Source organism: Chlamydotis macqueenii, chromosome 1, assembly GCF_036417535.1.
Source record: "Chlamydotis macqueenii isolate bChlMac1 chromosome 1, bChlMac1.mat, whole genome shotgun sequence".
NCBI classification, from domain to species: Eukaryota; Metazoa; Chordata; class Aves; order Otidiformes; family Otididae; genus Chlamydotis; species Chlamydotis macqueenii.
In genome coordinates, this window is record NC_141556.1 from 83,883,651 (window position 1) to 83,901,851 (window position 18,201).

An 18,201-nucleotide genomic window follows, 5' to 3' on the forward strand; every position below is an offset into this window, starting at 1 on the left:
TCCATCACAATACTTAAATGACAGTACTACCTGTGGTATAATTATACTTCAGTGCTGCACTTAGAATAAAGACAAATTCTTCCTTCTCTTTGATTTTTTAATTGAATTAGTTTGTATAAACAGCTTTTTAGGAAACATTCCAAAGAACTGAGCCCTTCAAGAAGAAATTACAGAGTATTTGCATTTACTTGAGTCCCCGCGGGTCAGAACTGAAGGTATTTCAGCTGACAAGTTTATTTTTATTTTCTTTTTCACTGGCTAAGATAATAAAATCCTTTCTAGTTCTCCAGGGACTCTTTAATTCTCACTAAAAGCCTGGGCAAGCTTTGTTTCAGTTGTATGTCAAAAGTGACTTACCTATGCTGAAGTGAATGATCCTTTTCTATCCTATGTCTTTTTCAGTCATGTTTCGTGTGGTCAGTTTGGACAGCCAGTTCAGACCTGTTCAGGAGACAGTAAGTATGAGTGATAGTCAAGATTCTTCAAGAACCCTCTTGGGGTACCTGTTTGTTGAGACTCTTTCACTTAGAAATTGAATTAAAAGGGCCTGGGATAGGCCTTTTGGTGTTTTCAGAGAACTGCTGTAACTCCTTAACTTTGTACTCCATCCCTTCCTTACCTAGAGAACAAAGGATCTGAAAGCACTCCTGGAAATCTCTCACAGCGCTCAGATTTTGTCATCACTTCGCTTTACCTGTCCCAGATATGTAGAAAGAGAGTGGATGGTTTTTTTGTAGAAAAGATAAGTTCACAAACAGGTTATCCCTGTAAAATTGTCTTTTTATTTACAGATCTGAGTTTCAAATTTTTTCCTTGACACAGTCTTCTGTACCCAGAGAAAGTTTTTCAGAGTATTCTTTATTTTTTTAGTATTTTCTAAGTTTCACAGTTAATTTCTTGATGTTTTGATTATTTTTTTTCTTTCTTTCTCTTTTTTTTTTTCGTGTTCTAGTATCCCCGAATCATCATTGAGGTAAGAGATGCAACACATCATTAAAGCAGAGATGCAACATGTCATTAAAGCACAAGTTGCTTTGGAAAGGCTATGTATGCTTCATCATTCCCCATAGTGTCAAAAGCTGAGGGAAACTCACCCAAAGCACACTATCTAAAGCCAGTGAACTCGAGGCTGAACAAACACTCGTTTGTTGATTGTTGCACTCGTTATCAAACACTAGAGGAGAAGACATTGGAAGAACTGGAGATGTTCATCAGAGATGGCACGGGGTTGTTGCTGTGTCTTTTGTTAGGATTCAAACAAGAGTGTTCAGTGTAGTTCTACTTTGGTAGGACTACAGTAAATGGGCTGGTAAGATAGCCTCATTCTCATACATGCATAAGTATAGTAACTTTCTGAAATGTCTTGTTGTGCTGGGGGACAGGCTAACAATGAATCAGTCTTCTACCACGTTTCCCATCACTAGATCTCAAATAACTTTCTAAAGGAGGACAGCATAGTATTCCCATTTTACAGGTGTTGGGTCAGAAAGACTTATGCTAGAAGAGCTAGAGACAAGCAACCTGAGTCACAATCAGGTACTGTTTCTGGATGATTTGAGATCATCTGACAGTGTAGCTAATTTCCAGTTAAACATAAACTTAGGCTTGTTTAATCCACAAACAGATCTGGAAAAAATAATGAGTAGTGAGAGCACATGTCACCAGCCCAAACTCACATTCACCCTGTGATGCATTTAGCCAATATGCCAGGATACAAAACTTGAAAGAAGGCAAGAATACAAGAAACAAGGTGAGAAATGTTATGGTACATCTCTTTCTCCCACTCTCCAGGATCCAGAGCAAAACAAGGTCTTCCAGTGGCTGGAGGTAGCATCTGAGCATGGAATTGTCCAGCTTTCCTTTCCACTAATCCCCGAGCCTATTCTGGGGTCCTACCACATCACTGTGGAGAAGTCATCAGGTGAAAAAGAAGATCGGTTCTTCAGTGTGGAAGAATATGGTAAGCAAAGGCTGTGAACTGCCCTGCACCAGCAGTGAGGCTGACTCTGCCTAAGTCATATAGGAGCTGCCAGTGCAGAGTTTAAGTGCTTTGAATTCTCCTCTTCATGCCTGAGAAAGAAAGACATGGAGAGTGCTGGGTGGAGAAAGTGAAGGCAAGAAGGCAAAAAAGAAATGCTGAGAAAGGCAGCATTTTTCAGGAATTAAAATAAGAGTCTAATTCTTTTCTGGGCTTGGCACAAAGTCACTGTGTGACTTTGGAATCCATATCAGGCCTTACATTTTCCATCTGTTCAGAGGCAAAATTAAAAAGTCAAGCCTGTCTTGTTTTGTGGAGGTCATCACCATATGAAGAGTATTAGGCTAAAATATGCAGTAGAAATATGAATATATTATCTATCAGACAGATTAAATAATAGGTACCAGATTGTTATTAGGGGAGACTGGGTAGCCAGTGGAAGTGTCGTATGGAAAACAGTGGGTAGTGGAGGTACCAAAGCCCTTGCAGTGATCTGCATGCTCTCTGGAATAAGAAAGATATTGCTAAATTTGTTTCGATTTTACAAGTTTTCTCATCTTGTAGTGACAGTTTTCCTTAGTAGTCCCTAGGGAAGGCTTGGGCAACTCCCAGCTGTTTCATTTTTTTTATAAGGGCAGTAAAGCACCTTCCTGCTCACCCTCCAGAGCTCTCATACTTTCCAGTCTCCTGTGTACAAGTGCAAAAGAAAAAGGCCTTTTCCAGCTATGTTGTCATTAGTGGTGATCTGTAACAAAAGATAAGCTGAAAAGAGGGAGTGACAGTGACCTGTTTGATTTTACTATTTCACTTAATCTGTTGCCTTTCTCCTTCAATGGGACGGGATTGCATAATAACTTCTCTTCTCTAGGGCTTAACTGGTTTGAGACATCAGTATTACTCCCCCCTTTCTGTTGAAGAAAATGTGCAGCCAATTAAAGTGATTTATTAAAGTTCTTACTGTAGCTATTATCGTTATTAGTATGATTATTATTACATTTTAAATCAGTTATTCATCTTACCACTAAAGGTTATTTTTTTCTCTGATAATATCCTACAGCTAGCTCCTATGTAGACTTTTCTTTCCCTTGTTGGTGAAAATGCCTTTGCCAGTTTTTTTTTTTCAGTCTTACCCACACACCTGCCTATGGCATGCAACTGTTGATCAGTCATATTTACATTGCATTTCCCAGTGCTGCCGAAATTTGAAGTAACAACCAGTGCACCAAAAAGGATCTCTTTCTTTGATGAAGAAGTCAGAGTGAATGTTTGTGCTTCGTAAGTACCATAACTGAGAACAACACATTTGTGCACAAGAAACACGCGATAGACGATGGTGTGCCATGCTGGGAAGCAGGGATCCTGCTGCTGATTCAAAGTATGGTTTAGAGCAATTCCTTTATCAATTACTTCTCTGACATGAAATATGATAATGCTCCTCCTGCTACATAGCAGAATCAGAACTGGGAGAGTTCGTGTTTGTCCAACAATTTGAAGATATCAAGCGGTACATACTAGCTAGCTGTTGTTTTTTATTACTATAGAAAAGGAGAGAAATAGTACAGAAGGAGAGTCTATCATTAAGATTGCTGGCTGTGACACTGCCAAAGGGCAGGGTAGCATAAGCCAAAGGGATGAATAGGGATCTTTCTGCAATGTGTCCTGCTTTGTGTAAAGCACTAACAAGAAAAAACAAGCAGCAGGGAATGATAGCCCAACCCTGAGCCCAGCATCCCGTTCGAGCTTCAGACCTTGAAGAATGACTACACCAAGACAGTGGTTAAGCAAACTTTTTTAACAAGATGCCAGAAACAGCCTAAAAATAGCTAAGGGTAATTCTGCTAGGGCTGACTGGTCCTAATTCCCAGCTGCTCTTCTGTCTGTGCTCTGGGCACTCCTAAGAGGTTGAAAGTCTGCGTTGCTCTGCAGTCTTTGCAGGCTTCATGCTAAGTCCACATGATTCTTGTGTTTCTTCCTCTCCTAGGTACACTTATGGCCAACCAGTGCAAGGGAATGCCCAAATCAATGTGTGTCAGCAGCACTTTTATAGTCCATGATGTGAGCAAAGGCAGAAAAAAACTTGCAAAGCTGTCACTGGACTGGTATGATACAGGGCAAGGCCTTTCTTCTCCATCAGCTTTATTACCCAACAGTGTTTGGTGGCCTCATTCATTTCCTGGGGAACACCAGAGAGACAATCCCAGGGGCATGGTTTTTTCTCAGTATCTCACAGGCAATGCTGACAGATCATGGAGGCAGTTTTTAACAATGACCTCATTAGGAGACCTTGATTTTTCCCTCAGAAAGAGTCAGTAGGAGGGAGGGAAGCTTATGAAACTATAAATTTGTGATCATTCCTAAAACACTAGCGCTATGTTCTTACCAAGTGTAATCAGCAGATCTGTGCTGGAAGCCTTTGAGGACACTTAACGTTAAACTAATTTTTAATTTGTCCACTAGATCAAAGTGCTGTGGTCATAGAGCTCAGGCATCATGCAAGATGAGTTTGAGAAGGGGCATGAGCATAGAGAGGAGTAGGGGGAAGGAGGAGAGAGGTTTCCAGTGTCTAGGGTAGTTAATATTGAAACAATGAGCTGGGGAGGGAGATAGCAAGTGAGAAGTTTAAGGTAGGAGGTGAGAAAGTAAGAGCTAAATATTTGAGCAGAGGCATGGAGCTCTTCGGAGACCCACTAACACAGATTCAGCAGGAATTTTCCAAACATTCAGAAAAATGGGCTTTCCCCTTTGTGCTCCTTTTTCAGCTGGGGAAGGATGGCTGCTTCAATACTGTGATCTCAATCAAAACATTCCAGCTCTACCGAAGCTATGCCAGGATGTATACTAGCCTCAATGTAGAAAGCATCGTCACTGAAAATGTGACAGGTAACACCAAGTGGAGGCTGGAAGTAGCTGACTGAAGCTAATATGTGGTACCTTCTGAGAGGAATCTCCTGGATCCTGATCTGTGCAGTAAACAACCAACAATCATAATTTTCTTTGTGTAACTCTCTGTTCAGAGCATCACTGCTTAATGTAGCTTTTCAAAATAAATAGTTTTCTGTTTATGTCCAATTTCTGTTTCTTCCCCTTTATACTGGGTGTGTCTCACAGGTATCCAGATGAAAGGCTATGACTATGTTGAAGTAAACAAAGAAAATGACAAAGTGATGTTCAGGAATATGGATCTCTATTACAAGAGGGGAATTCCTTACTATGGCGAGGTAGGTACCTGAGAGGATACATGTAGATCAAAACTCCCTGAAGTCCAGCATGATGATCTCTGTGTTGCCCCATTTATGTCTGTCCCCTAACTCTATGCTGACAACTTCCCATGATAATATTGCATAAAAGTGACTCCCATTGTTCTCCCATTATGGTAGATGTGCCCAGAGAAAATAAGAAAATTTTATCATACCTGGAGTGATAGGTTTTCTCTTCAGCCATAGTTAGAGAATGCCTAAACTGTGGCTAAGTGAAAGGTCATATCAGTGGGGAAGAAGAGTGCAAGAAACTACTTCAGCAACAGCTATGCCTAAACTGAAGGTAGAATTTACCCTGCGTGGCATCACACAGTCTTGGGGACATTTGCCTAAAGCAGTATAGGTGTTGGAGCACATTCCATATTCTTACCAACCTCTACACGCAGGATAAACCCAGACATAGAAAGGAGGATGAGCCATACAGCATTGTCCTGTTATGCAATGGGGACAGGAGATATGCAGATGCCCAGGACCTGGGAGGTGCCACTGAACTCCACAGGTTACCTGTGGCCATGAAGTAATTTATTTGCTTTAGGTTTGTTAATCAGTGCCCTCTAAATAGTGTGTGCTTTTGAGTCCCTCTGTTTCTATTTGCTCAGGAATAGAGATCGTGAGGTAAGTATTTAAACCATCATCTCTCACTCAGTAGTTTTTAACTTATGTGATGGCACACTGAACTAATGGTCACTGGAGAGAAACAGAGGACTTTTCATTAAAATAATCTTTTATACAAGATCATGTATATAAACAATTCCTTCTCCCTCCGTGACATGTAGTTTGTCTTTACACTGATGGGAATTGCCTCCCCTTGCTTATCAGAGAACTGCTGCTCCTTCAAAATATTGAGAAGTGTTTGCTTCTTAAATACATTTCACTCTTGATTTCTACTCCCTGCAATTGTCCTCAATGCTTAAGTGAGCATCCTCTGGTGAGCAGAGCATTTACCGTTCTTTTGGGTTTTTTTTTCCTGAATCTCTTGGGTATTCTTTCTGTTCAGATCACTGTGATGAATGTGGATGGCAAGCCTGTTGCTGATAGGACTGTCCTGCTGGAGCTCAATGAAGAATACCTGGCCAGCTATACCACTAACAAGAATGGCACTGCTGCTTTTTCCATTGACACATCCAACTTCTTTGATCCCAGTTTTAAATTGACGGTAAGTAAATACAAGCTTCAGTCTAGTTCCTGAAAAAATACTTCATTGGAGAGAGGAACTAGAAGCAATCAGTGGGATTGCTTAAGGGGTAGGATTGTTTCAGGTGTGGAAAATAGACAGTCAGTCCACCAGCACCTGCAACCTGTGTGAAACTAGTATAAGAACGCGCCAGTCCCTAAGAAGTGACAGACTGCATTCCAGGAGGATGTGGGTTGCAGTGATCTTCAGCAGCTTCCTATTTTTCTCTGCACTGAGAAGCCATTTCTGCAGCCATCTTCTTTCTCTTTATTTCATGCACTAGAGGACCTTCCTCACAGACTGCCCAGCCTGGATGCATGCCAGCTTCCTTCCCTGCTGCTGCCTGCTTCCCTGCATTTCTGCTGGCAGAGACTCATGACTGTTACCATCACATGGTCTTCTTGTGTTGTCATGCATTTTCTTGGGTGTGATGGGAAGAGCTGAGAAAAACAAGGCTGTTTGAGAACAATGTGATTCTAATGCCCAGTAAGTCTTAGAAGTTTATACAACCTGTGCCAAGCCTGCAAGAATCTGAAATAACCTCCCTACCGCAATGTACCATAGGTGTCTGGATACATTAAGGTGTCCAGAAGGCCCATTGCTCTGGACTGGTGAAGCACAAGTTTTTGTACATCAGCTCTTGCTCTTGGCTTAAACAGCCCTACAAAATCAGCTTCCCAACAGAATATTTTAGAGGGAAGATGCCTTTGCCTCTCACTTGCCTGCCATTTTTTTTTTTATTTTCCACTTTGTTGATTTCCCATGTATGACTCCTCTGCTTCATAGGTCAGGCAGGCACCAGATGACTGTGCAGACTTCTTCATCTGGAGAAACGGTGATGAGCCCCAAGCCTTATTCTTCGTCCAGCATTTCTACTCATGGACCAACAGCTTTGTGAAAATTGAGCCAGTGAAGGAGAAGCTCAGTTGTGGCCAGCAGCGAACGATCAATGTTCACTATGTCCTGAACAGAGAGGGCTACAGGAATACCAGCCACACAAACTTCTATTATGTGGTAAGCGCTACATTGACTCCCAAAACATCTCTTTCCTTTCACTTTCTCTTGAACACCATAAAAGGCAGAAATCTCCAGACCTGACAGTGGTTACAGATCACAGCTCAACTTGATGGCCTTTGAAGCCTCTCAGAACACTACTCAAAATCAGTGATTTCATGGGGAAAGGGAGGGAGTGCTTTTGATCTTGTCTCATGAGTTTCTTCTATGCCTAGGCGATGACAAAAGGAAAAATTATTCTCAGTGGCCAGAAGCAAGTCAGTATCTTTGGTGGTAAGTTCTAGACCATATTACTACTGATACTTCAAAGTGTCATTCTCAACACCACAGCATTAGTAAGTTTTGTAAGAAGGGATGAAAGCAGAGAACTGCAGCTAAATCAGGTGCTAGTTCTTAAACCACATGACCTGTCATCACTCACAATATAATTTGCTTTTGCTGCAGCATCTAGCCAGTCTCCATATCATAATGAAATTTATGTTGTTAGTTGAAAGATGAAAGATCTTCACCAATCAGAAGACTAAAACTTTTTAAAGTTTGAAATAATATGTGTCCTATTTGACAGGGATATTTAGCAGTTAACTGCTTGGAATTCATTATACTTCCAGAATTCTCCAAGTACCCACAAATGACAATGATCCTACCAATCACAACAAACTGAGCTTCATTCTTTCATTGTTAAAAATATCTTTTCTTGCAGAATCTGGTCTATTTCCAGTCTTCAGTAGGTGGCTTAACTACGCCTCACTCCACATATTGGACTTATTGTTTAGTATTTGCCATCTTTGGTCTTAAGCTTAATTTCGTGTCCCTGCTCTAGTAGTTGTCTCTCATGTAGATAAGAGCTTCATATTTCTTAGTGTTAAGAGAGGTCTCCCTTGGCTCAGGAGATTGGTCCATCTCCTCCTGCATAGGAGGTTCTAGTTTTGAGACCCAAAGGCAATGTTATGCTCTTCTTGTAGCAATCATGCACAGAGTTCCCTGTCCAACTTCTTCTCAGCTCAGACCCCTCTCTGCAAAGCACCCTGCTCTCAGCATCTTCCAGTTTGTATCTGTTGTCTTGCTGATGAGATCTCTTCCTCAGCCATGGAGAGATGAATCTTCCAATACCCAACTTCCCTGTTTTTTAAAGATGCTAGTAGGTTATGGATAAGTATGTGATTGTTACACCAAAGCCGAGGTTTTTCTTATCTTTTTTTGTTGGCTTCTCCTCCCGTTTCATGTTCCTTCTACAGCTCCTAGTGGTACATTCTCCATCACACTAACTGTCACGAAGAAGCTTGCCCCCAGCCTCAGACTGTTGCTCTACACAGTGCATCCTCATGGGGAGATAGTGGCTGACAGCTCTTGGATACGCAGCAATGTATGCTTCAGAAATGAGGTGAAAGCCTCTGCTTTGTTATTAAAGGCTATATCTGCTGGCTCTTTGCTGAGAGAACAGTTAGGGAATTACTTCATCAAGAGCCTTGCACTCAAGATAACCTTAATGAATGGAAAAAGTACAGATGCTGCCCAGAGAGTGGTGGATGTCTCATCCTTGGAAACATTCAAGGCCAGGTTTGATGGGGCTCTGAGCAACCTGACCTAGTTGAAGATGTCCCTGCTCCTTGCAGGGGGCTTGGACTAGATGACCTTTAAAAGTGCCTTCCAACCCAAAACATTCTATGATTCTATGATTCTATGTACTTGGCAACATGAAGAGCTATCCCTGCAGTTGACATGTATGCTCAAACTCAAACTAAGCTCTCAATGGAGTTGGGAGAGGGAGGTGACTAGATGATTACAGAGATTGTAAATTTTTACAGAAGAGGGATTCAGAAGGGCTGTCTAGTGGTAGGAGCTTTGCTCCACAGAGAATAGAGTGAGTGCTGGTAAAAGGTGAGATTTAGATCTATGTGCCGAGCTGATTCTTCTTATTTTCTGTGTGGTTGTCTTGGATTTATTCGTTTCCAGCTCCAGCTTGAGTTCTCTGAGAAGCAGGGTCTCCCGGGCTCTAAAGTCAGTCTCCACCTTGAAGCTGCTGCCAACTCCTACTATGCCCTGCGAGCTGTAGACCAGAGTGTTCTTCTTCTTCAGCCTGAGCAAGAGTTATCTGCTGAGAGCGTAAGCCAAATCCCCAGTCCTCTGTTCTTTTGACCTAGGGACATCCAGAATAACCTTCCAGTTCCCACCTTTCTTTTCTGCTGCTGGCTGTGTTTTTTATTTTTCCATTGGAAACAGACATCTCAGTGACTGAAGAAAGGTCTATGGCAGTTGTGCATTTCAAAGCCAGAAATTGACAGAACATTTACTTTTGGAAAGCATAGCAGTGTAAGACATCCTAAGAATAAGCCTAAAGTAAATCCTTGAAAACATAGTTCCTTCCTGGGGAGGGATTATGTCAAAATGACATTTTATGACTCAAATAGGCCTTGGACTAGAAACAGAAGCTGTCAGCTAGCATCTTGTTGGACTCCAATCTCCTCTGCATAACTCAGGAGTATATCTCCATGGTTTTTGCTCAAGTTCACCACACAAAGCCATTGCAGCTCATAAGGAGTGGCATATACTCCAGTCCTTTTTGTGTGTCACCACACAAATTGTTTACTCATCTCTAGGTAGACATCACTAGGCAAAGCCATCATGCAGTCTATGGGATTGCTCAGGCACCATCGTAAGCTTTGAATATATGTGATTTTGCACCTGTCTGGGACCTTCCTTGCGTTTACACTAGTCATTCTCACCTCTCAGGTGTACTACCAACTTAGTGTGAATGATCTATATGGCTATTACTACAATGGGCTCAACCTGGAAGATGTCAAGCCAAAGGGGTGTACCCCAATAAAAACCACTTTTTTTGATGGCTTGTACTATGAACCTGTGAATGTCAGTCATGATGGTGATGTCTACAAGATTTTCAGGGTATGTCCTCTGTGTGGTTCTTTAAGTGGAAGGTATTCTAGAAGAATTCATACACATTAGCATTAAACTTTCTCAGGTGGTGGTTCTTACTGCTAAGAGAAGGCATCTCCCTAAAGTCTACAATCACCCAGTTTCTGCCTTCTTATCACCATGTTTTACTCAGGAATACTGAAAATCACTACTAGATATATTCGCTGAGATTCTGCCTATGCTTCAGTAGACATTTTCTAAGCAGGACCATGGCCTTGGCTTATGATCTCAGGCATTCCTAGTAAAGATCTGAGTCTGTAATGCAGCCCATTTGTTCCCTGATAAACTTGCCTCTATTCCCCACTGACCCCGTGGCCTAACATAAGCCCCATCGTTACTGCTCTTCACAGAACACCAGGTGTCACTGCTCCATAAGAAAGAAATAAAGGTTGGAGAGGAAGTATTGTGACATTCAGGGTTAAAAGAATGGGATGGAAGGAGAGAGGAGATAGATGAGGTATGATAACTTAGGTGGGAGAAATGACATGTGCTGGTAGCTAGTGCATACCCTGAGTGTCACGATTGATCCTTTCACATTCAGGATATGGGCCTGAAGGTTTTCACCAATTCTGTGCTACGGAAGCCAGTTCTGTGCAATGAAGACAAATCAGATATGGAAGATTACCCTAGCTATTTTGGCCATGATATCACTCATGTCAGTGGCTATGGTACAGGTAAAAAAAAGGTTAATACTATATCTCCAGTCCCAGTATCTCTGGTCTTCAGAACTGTGGCCTGCATAAAATAACAGCCAGCATGTTGAAGTTTTTTTTTGTGAAATAGGTATATGTGTCTCAGTTTACCTCTAGTAATCTCCCTCTGACAGTCCTTTCAGTAGAGTTAATTCTCTCTCTTAGGTACAGGGTACATATAGAAAAGATAGATAATAGTGGGATGCTAGTTCTTTCATAAACTGATATTAGTTTTTCAGGGTTTTTCAGGTCAGAACCTTTCATCAAATTACAATTCAATTAAATATTGGAAAGGAAATGCCAATGCAGAAAAATCATGTCAATTCCCAATGTCAGGAATTCACACAGCATTTAACATACTTAGCAACAGTCTCCAAAGCCTTTCTAGATTAGCAAGAGTTATGATTTTATTTCTCCAAGTCAGATTTCTCAGCAAAAGAGTAAAAGTAGCAGTCATAGGTTTTCACAAGGGAAATTGCTATTCAACATGAGGGAAAAGTTCTTCTTTGTGAGAGTTGTGCTACACTAGAAGAGGTTATCCAGGAGGTTTTGAAATATCCATTGCTGCAGGTTTTCAAAACTGACCTGGATAAGACCCTTGAGAAACATGATCTGACTTTGAAGTTTGTCCTACTTCAAGGAAATTTGACTAGAGAACTCCAGAAGTTCCTCCCAACTTAGATTTTTTTTTCAATGATTCTGTGATTCTATGATTCTAAGTGCAGCAAAATAAGGAAGTATTGTTACTTCCATGATATGACTGGGAAAGCTGAGGTACCTCCATGCTAAATGAGTTGTTGGACATCACAAAGGAGTCCATGTCAAAACGGGAAAGAGTACCTTGGTTCCTAATTTCAGATCTGTAGTTTGACTATATGAACAAATGTAGTTTTCCAATGGACTGAATATTCAGCTCCAGTTTTAACTACTGAGCAGGGTAAAAATGATTGAGTTCTTAGTGAGGTTTGTAAAGCATTATAAGCTTTGCCTACAATACTGGCTACTGTTGCCCATTTACAAATCAAAGAGAGAAGCTGTCAGAGGATGGAGAACATGCCTTTCTAACTGGATGATGCAATCTTTTAGTATGAAGTGAGTGATATGTCTTGTGAAATAGCTAAATTTTCTAATATTTCCCCATGGAAATAGAGAATAGATAAGAAATTGTTTCTCCTGGTACCCTATATGTTAGAATTTTCCTTTTTTTTTTTTTTTACGGGAAAAAGACTGGGAAAAGGCTCAAATTGAATCATTAGTGTTCATTTCTGGTGTTGAGCATGTCTGATGGCCATTCAGATTCTTCTGGCCTGACCTCTCTGTTATTGTACTTTAACCATACACAATCTTCTAGATGAGTCAAGGCTTCTTGCCGGTGGCAGTGTTAACACTGTTCGGAAATTCTTTCCTGAGACCTGGATTTGGGATCTGGTTCATACTGAGTATTTTTATCTTCACTTCTTACCTCTGATACATGGTGCTGAAATGAATTCTGGGAAGAAGTCATGGAACATGTCTGCTTTGTAGATGCAGGTCTCCTTTTCCCATCTTGCTCAATGACTATTGAGCTCCCAACCTTGTACACAGTGTCAAACCTACTTGAACTGTGAATGACATCTGCTCTGTGCTCTGCCTTGTATCCTTTTTGATGCAGAGAAAGAATAAGGGCTAAGAGGAAAATAAAAACATTTGTTCAGGAGAGAGCAGGAGCAAAATTTGTTCTTTTTCATAAAATTTTAATTCAGCAGAATTTGTTCTTTTTAATAAAATTTTAATTCAGCAGCAGCAAACTCAGATTATTTTGTTTTTCTTTCCAGGCTATCATAGCATCTGCAATGAGAATATCTCCACCTTAACTGTGGAGCTATTCTGTGTCCAGGGGCTGTTCTAGAACATTAATCCGAATGTATTGGTTCTAATCTGTATGTTTGGGAATTACGATATTTAAACAAAAGGTATTTCTAAATTTAAAAAGCTGAGTATTCTTCCAAGTGCTTTTTAACATGTAGTTCACTAGCATCTTCATCTTTACTTCCAGCTTTATAACATATTTTTTAAATACAGAGAGGTATCTTGCAGAAAGTGAGATGAAAACAAAAGTACTAACCGAAGAAGGAAGCCTATTTTATAATTTTGCTTGAAAATGCCAAAGATCATTTCTCATTCTGTTTTTCTTATTTTCCTCAGTTCCAAGGGAAAGGTCAATGTCTTTTACACCATTCCTGACACCATCACAGAATGGAAAGCCAGTGCTTTCTGCACGCAAGATGATGCGGGGTTTGGCATCTCCTCACCTGTTTCGCTGACAGCCTTCCAACCATTCTTTGTGCATCTCACCTTACCATACTCTGTCATTCGAGGGGAAAAATTTAATTTAATAGCCAACGTCTTCAACTACCTCAACAAATGCATCCAGGTACATCAAATTCCCTTCTACTTCCTGCATGGTTTGCCTATTTCCCCAAGATCCCAGCATTCTCCTGCATAATTCATCATAAACGCAGAAATACGTGTTTAACTTATGCTTTAGCCTGACACGTTGCTCTCTCACCCTTTCTCCCTGGACCCATCCCTGTGTCATAAGATCAGGAAAACATGGCAGATAATCCCTGTGGCTGGTCCACAGAAGATAAGAACCTGCTCCTTATTCCTATGTAATTTAGTTCTTCCTTTTCCTCATGAAGGAGGAACTTGAGCAGAGGGTATGGGTGCTGTGGAAAACACAATACATACTGAGTATGTTGTATGTAGCAGGAACTCATAAGAAGACTTACGTAATGAGCACAGACACCTTGGTATACTTATGTCAAAACCAGACACTAACAGTGGGCAGAAGAGAGACAGGTTTGCCACTTCCTCAGAGAAGTGCCCAATCCTTCTTTCCTGGTACCATCCCACAGATTCAGATGACAAAAACCTTCCCCAGCAAGTCTCCCTTGCTCTGCAGCCTAACTTTGGGGGCAACGTACTTCATTTGTAATCTTGCTCCTTCTTTCTTTGTCTCAGATCAGTGCCATACTAGCAAAGTCGAGTGACTACAAAAAAGAGATCCTTTCACCAGAGGGCAACACAGCAAGCGTGTGTGCCAATGAAAGAAAAACCTATGTTTGGGCTGTTAGCCCCCACAAGCTTGGTAAGTTTATCTTCTCATCAGTAGATATATTCCTGTTTGATCTTTCTACCTCTATCACTCCCATCCTTTAATGCAGCATCAATAATCCACAGGCAGACATTTCTGGACAACTCCATTGATTGCTCCACAGATTTAGTGTTGGACTTCTGCTAAAGTTCTCTTAGAAACACTGAATTTTTCTGGTGTTTTATTTCTTCTGAATTTTGGTAGTCCATTTCCTGTCCATTTTAGGAAGAATTCTTCTCTTTCCACATTATGTATGAAATAATGGCAGGATTTCATGTGCCTATGATCTTTCAGCTGACAGTTTTGCCCCTAACCAAGTATATTCATTAAGAATAAAATTTGCTAATAATTTTGGACTGGATTCTCAATGGGCAAAGAGGACATTGTTCCTCCTCAATTTTACAGCTGTGTTAATTCACACTGCCTTCAAGTCAATATTATCTTAAAAAAAAAAAGAAAGCAGTTACAACAGCTTGCATATATAAATGGTGCCCCAAAAGTTGGTGTACAAAAACCTTTTAATTAGTTTCTTCTCAAAATGAAACACAGATTGAGTTTTTCTTTAAAAGGTTGCTTCTAAAACTCTATCATCAGCATGACTGATTTCCTTCAAACTCACTGGGAAAGATGCAAATTTATAGTGAGATTAAAACTAGATATGCAGCAAAATAATACTGCAGAGCTGAAAAAAAAGAAATCTTCTGTCTCTCGTTGGTAACTCTGATGATAATGCATTTTGTTCCAAGTAAAAAACTCCTTTGAATTTCCAGTTTGCAATGCTTGCAGGGGTGAAGTGAACAATGCCTGCAAAGTTGCTCACTTCAAAGTTACTCCTCAGTGCTGCAGGAGTGCTGAAGCTGTTCCTCAGTGCTGTTCCTCAGTGTTGTTCCTCAGTTAACAAATTCCGTCTGAAGTAAGGAGGCAGCAGAGCTATAGGTATAGTAACACTGCCCCAGGCCAACGAAAACTCAGTGGAAGGCTAAGAAGAGTACAGTGAGTTTTTTTGGCCAGGATCAATCCTATTTTGTTCCTCATGCTACTGCCCCAGGCAACCACTCCTTGCCACTAGCAGATGGACAAGAAGCCTTCAAGAAATTTGTTTCTACTGAGCTGCCTTTAGGAAGAATACATTTCTCAGGAGTCCATTAGCCTAGAAGAGGCAGTGAAAACCAGGGTTAACTGTAGATCTTAAAGGTAACTTTATTGTCTTGGGCTGGTGGATGGCTTTCCAGGTGAGGTGGAATTCACAATTACTGCTGAGGCCAAACTGAATACCAGAGGTACTGGGAAGAGCACATCACCAGAAGAGGAGACCATTCACAGGGACACCCTGATTCAAACCCTACTCGTTGAGGTACAGTAGGAAATCTGCATGTACTTTCTGCTTTGTGGAAACTGCAATTCCTATAGCTGTGGGTTAGAAGCAGTTAGCTAAGTATGAGGAGCCAAGGCAGCTGACACAGATGGAATTGTGTACAGTAGGCTCATCCAGGTGAACATGGAATTGTAACAGTCAGTGCATCCATTGCCCTGGCACTGTCTCCTTCCTGGGACCACAAGCATACATGCCCTGACACTCCGCAGATGAGAGTAGAAATGTAGCCAGAAGGGAGGAGGTTCCATACCTTACCTACTGAGGAGGAGTTTGGAGGGCAGATACAAAAGGAAAGGTATTTATCTTAATCATCATAAAGCAGCAGCCACATAGAATTAGTTGGACAGAGTCCCTCTCAGAGGCTGGAAATGTCTATTTTATAACTCCTTTCTAAGAAGGAAGGTACTCTGGACAGGGTATTGGGTAAAAGAGAGACTGAGCCGTGGATCAAGGGATATTGGGTACAAGAGGTGCACTGTTTGGATAGCCACATCCACATATTGTTTTACACTGTTAACATGTTCATGAATTCATGGAATCATCATAGAATCATAGAATGGTTTGGCTTGCAAGGGACCTTTAAAAGCCATCTAGTCCAACCCCCCTGCAAGGAGCAGGGACATCTTCGACTAGATCAGGCCCCATTGAACCTGACCTTGAAAGTCTCCAGGGATAAGGCATCTACCACCTCTCTGGGTAACCTGTTCCAGCACTTCATCACCCTCATAGTAAACAATTTTTTCCTTATGTCTGGTCTAAATCTACTCTTTTTTAGTTTAAAACCATTACTCCTTGTCCTTTTGCTACAGGCCCTATTAAAAAGCTTGCCCTCATCCTTCTCATAAAGCCCCCTTTAAGATCTGGAAGGCCACAATAAGATCTCCCTGGAGCCTCCTGTTCTCCAGGCTGAACAGGCCCACCTCTCTCAGCCTGCCCTCACAGGAGAGGTGTTTCAATCCTCTGATGATTTTCGTGGCCCTCCTCTGGACCTGCTCCAACAGGTCTTTCCTGTACTGAGGGCTCCAGGGCTGGACACAGTATTCCAGGTGGGGGTCTCACCAGAAGTGAGGGCAGATACAAAAGGAGAAGGATTTATCTTAAGCATCATAAAGCAGCAGCCACAATGTTTCATGATGATGTTATATTTTTTTTTTCCTTTTCCTGACCACTTCCCTGCAATCAAACAGCCTGAAGGTATTAAAAAAGAGTTGACTCAGAGCTCCCTCGTCTGTACGAAAGGTAAGGCAAGTTCATTCATTCATTCCAGGGAGTCAGTGGAACTGCTTCACTATTTTGTAGGTTTTGTCACATAAAAACAGAGACTCTTCCAGGGGTGGAAAGTGTGTCTCAGGGTCAAGATGCTGGGCTACAATTCAGAATTTTCAGAGATACCTTTGACTCATTGGGCAAATCTCTGCAGCATTTTCTCTACCCAGACTGTGGATTGTAACAGTCACTGTAGTAATGCTTACAAAGTGAAGACTTCTGGAAAAAAGATTATTTTAACAATTCTTCTTGTTACATTTTCTCATCAGGCATAATGATTTCTGAAACAGTGTCTCTCAACCTGCCAGGAAACCTAGTGCAAGGATCAGCCAGAGCTTATTTTTCTGTCTTTGGTAAGTTTAGTACTTAGAATAAAACTAAAAGTAAACGGCATTTCTCTTGCACTACACCAACTGCCATCAAGTATACATATGCAGAACTAATGTAAAGTTGAGGAAATACTTAATCTTGATTTTAGAGGAAACATTTCCTACTTTGCAAAGTAGCAGTGAAAGACGAAAGTTGCTCGGAATTCTCTCATATCAAAAGAGGACAAAATAGTCAAATTATTTCAACTTATGTGTCATTTCAGATTACACTGCATTAGCATATACTGTTTTATATAGTAAAAAAAAGTTAATTCAGCTGAAAAGTAAGATAAGGCAGACTTCTTTGAGAAAAAAAAATATTTTAATTTCTTGGAAAGAAAACTTCAGAGCTTTGCTGACTGCATAATTTCAAATTTATGCTTTTGCATAATGAAAAACATTTGTCAGTCGATAAGTTCCCATCTAATAATGGCCCATCAGCACCATACCCCACACTTCATTCTCACGTGGAAGCACAGAATGGGAAGTAGGTTGTAAAGGACAGAGAAGCCTAACCCTTTTAAAGGTTCATAGCTGTTTCTCAGAACCCATGCCAGCCTGTATTAGAGCTCATTTATTTCTCCAATTCTCAGTTTCTCCCAGCTGTCTAGCACAAAAAAAAATTAAAAGTAAAAATAAAAATGAGGGCATTTCAGCGTTTCTCCTGAGCTATGTCTTTGGTTACTGTCATTACTCTATATCGATTACTCTATACCTTGAGTTCATAAGATAATATAAACCAATGTATAATTTTGTGTAATAAAAACATGTTTGAACTGAATTGACTCCTTATATCTTTCATTCTGCAGGAGATATTTTGTGTACAGCCCTGAGGAACATGGAGAACCTCGTCCATATGCCTTATGGCTGTGGAGAACAGAACATGGCCTTGTTCACACCCAACATCTATGCCCTGGCTTATCTGAATAAGACTGGGCAGCTGACTGAAGAGATTAGAGTCAAGGGGACTGGATATTTATCCACAGGTGAGAGGCTTTCATCTTCCATCT

General features: G+C 40.9%; 1 pseudogene; it reads left to right on the forward strand.

Annotated features, from left to right (window-relative positions):
* The window catches only part of LOC104484479 (ovostatin-like), a 47,729-nt pseudogene that overhangs the window by 18,894 nt on the left and 10,634 nt on the right, over positions 1 to 18,201 (forward strand).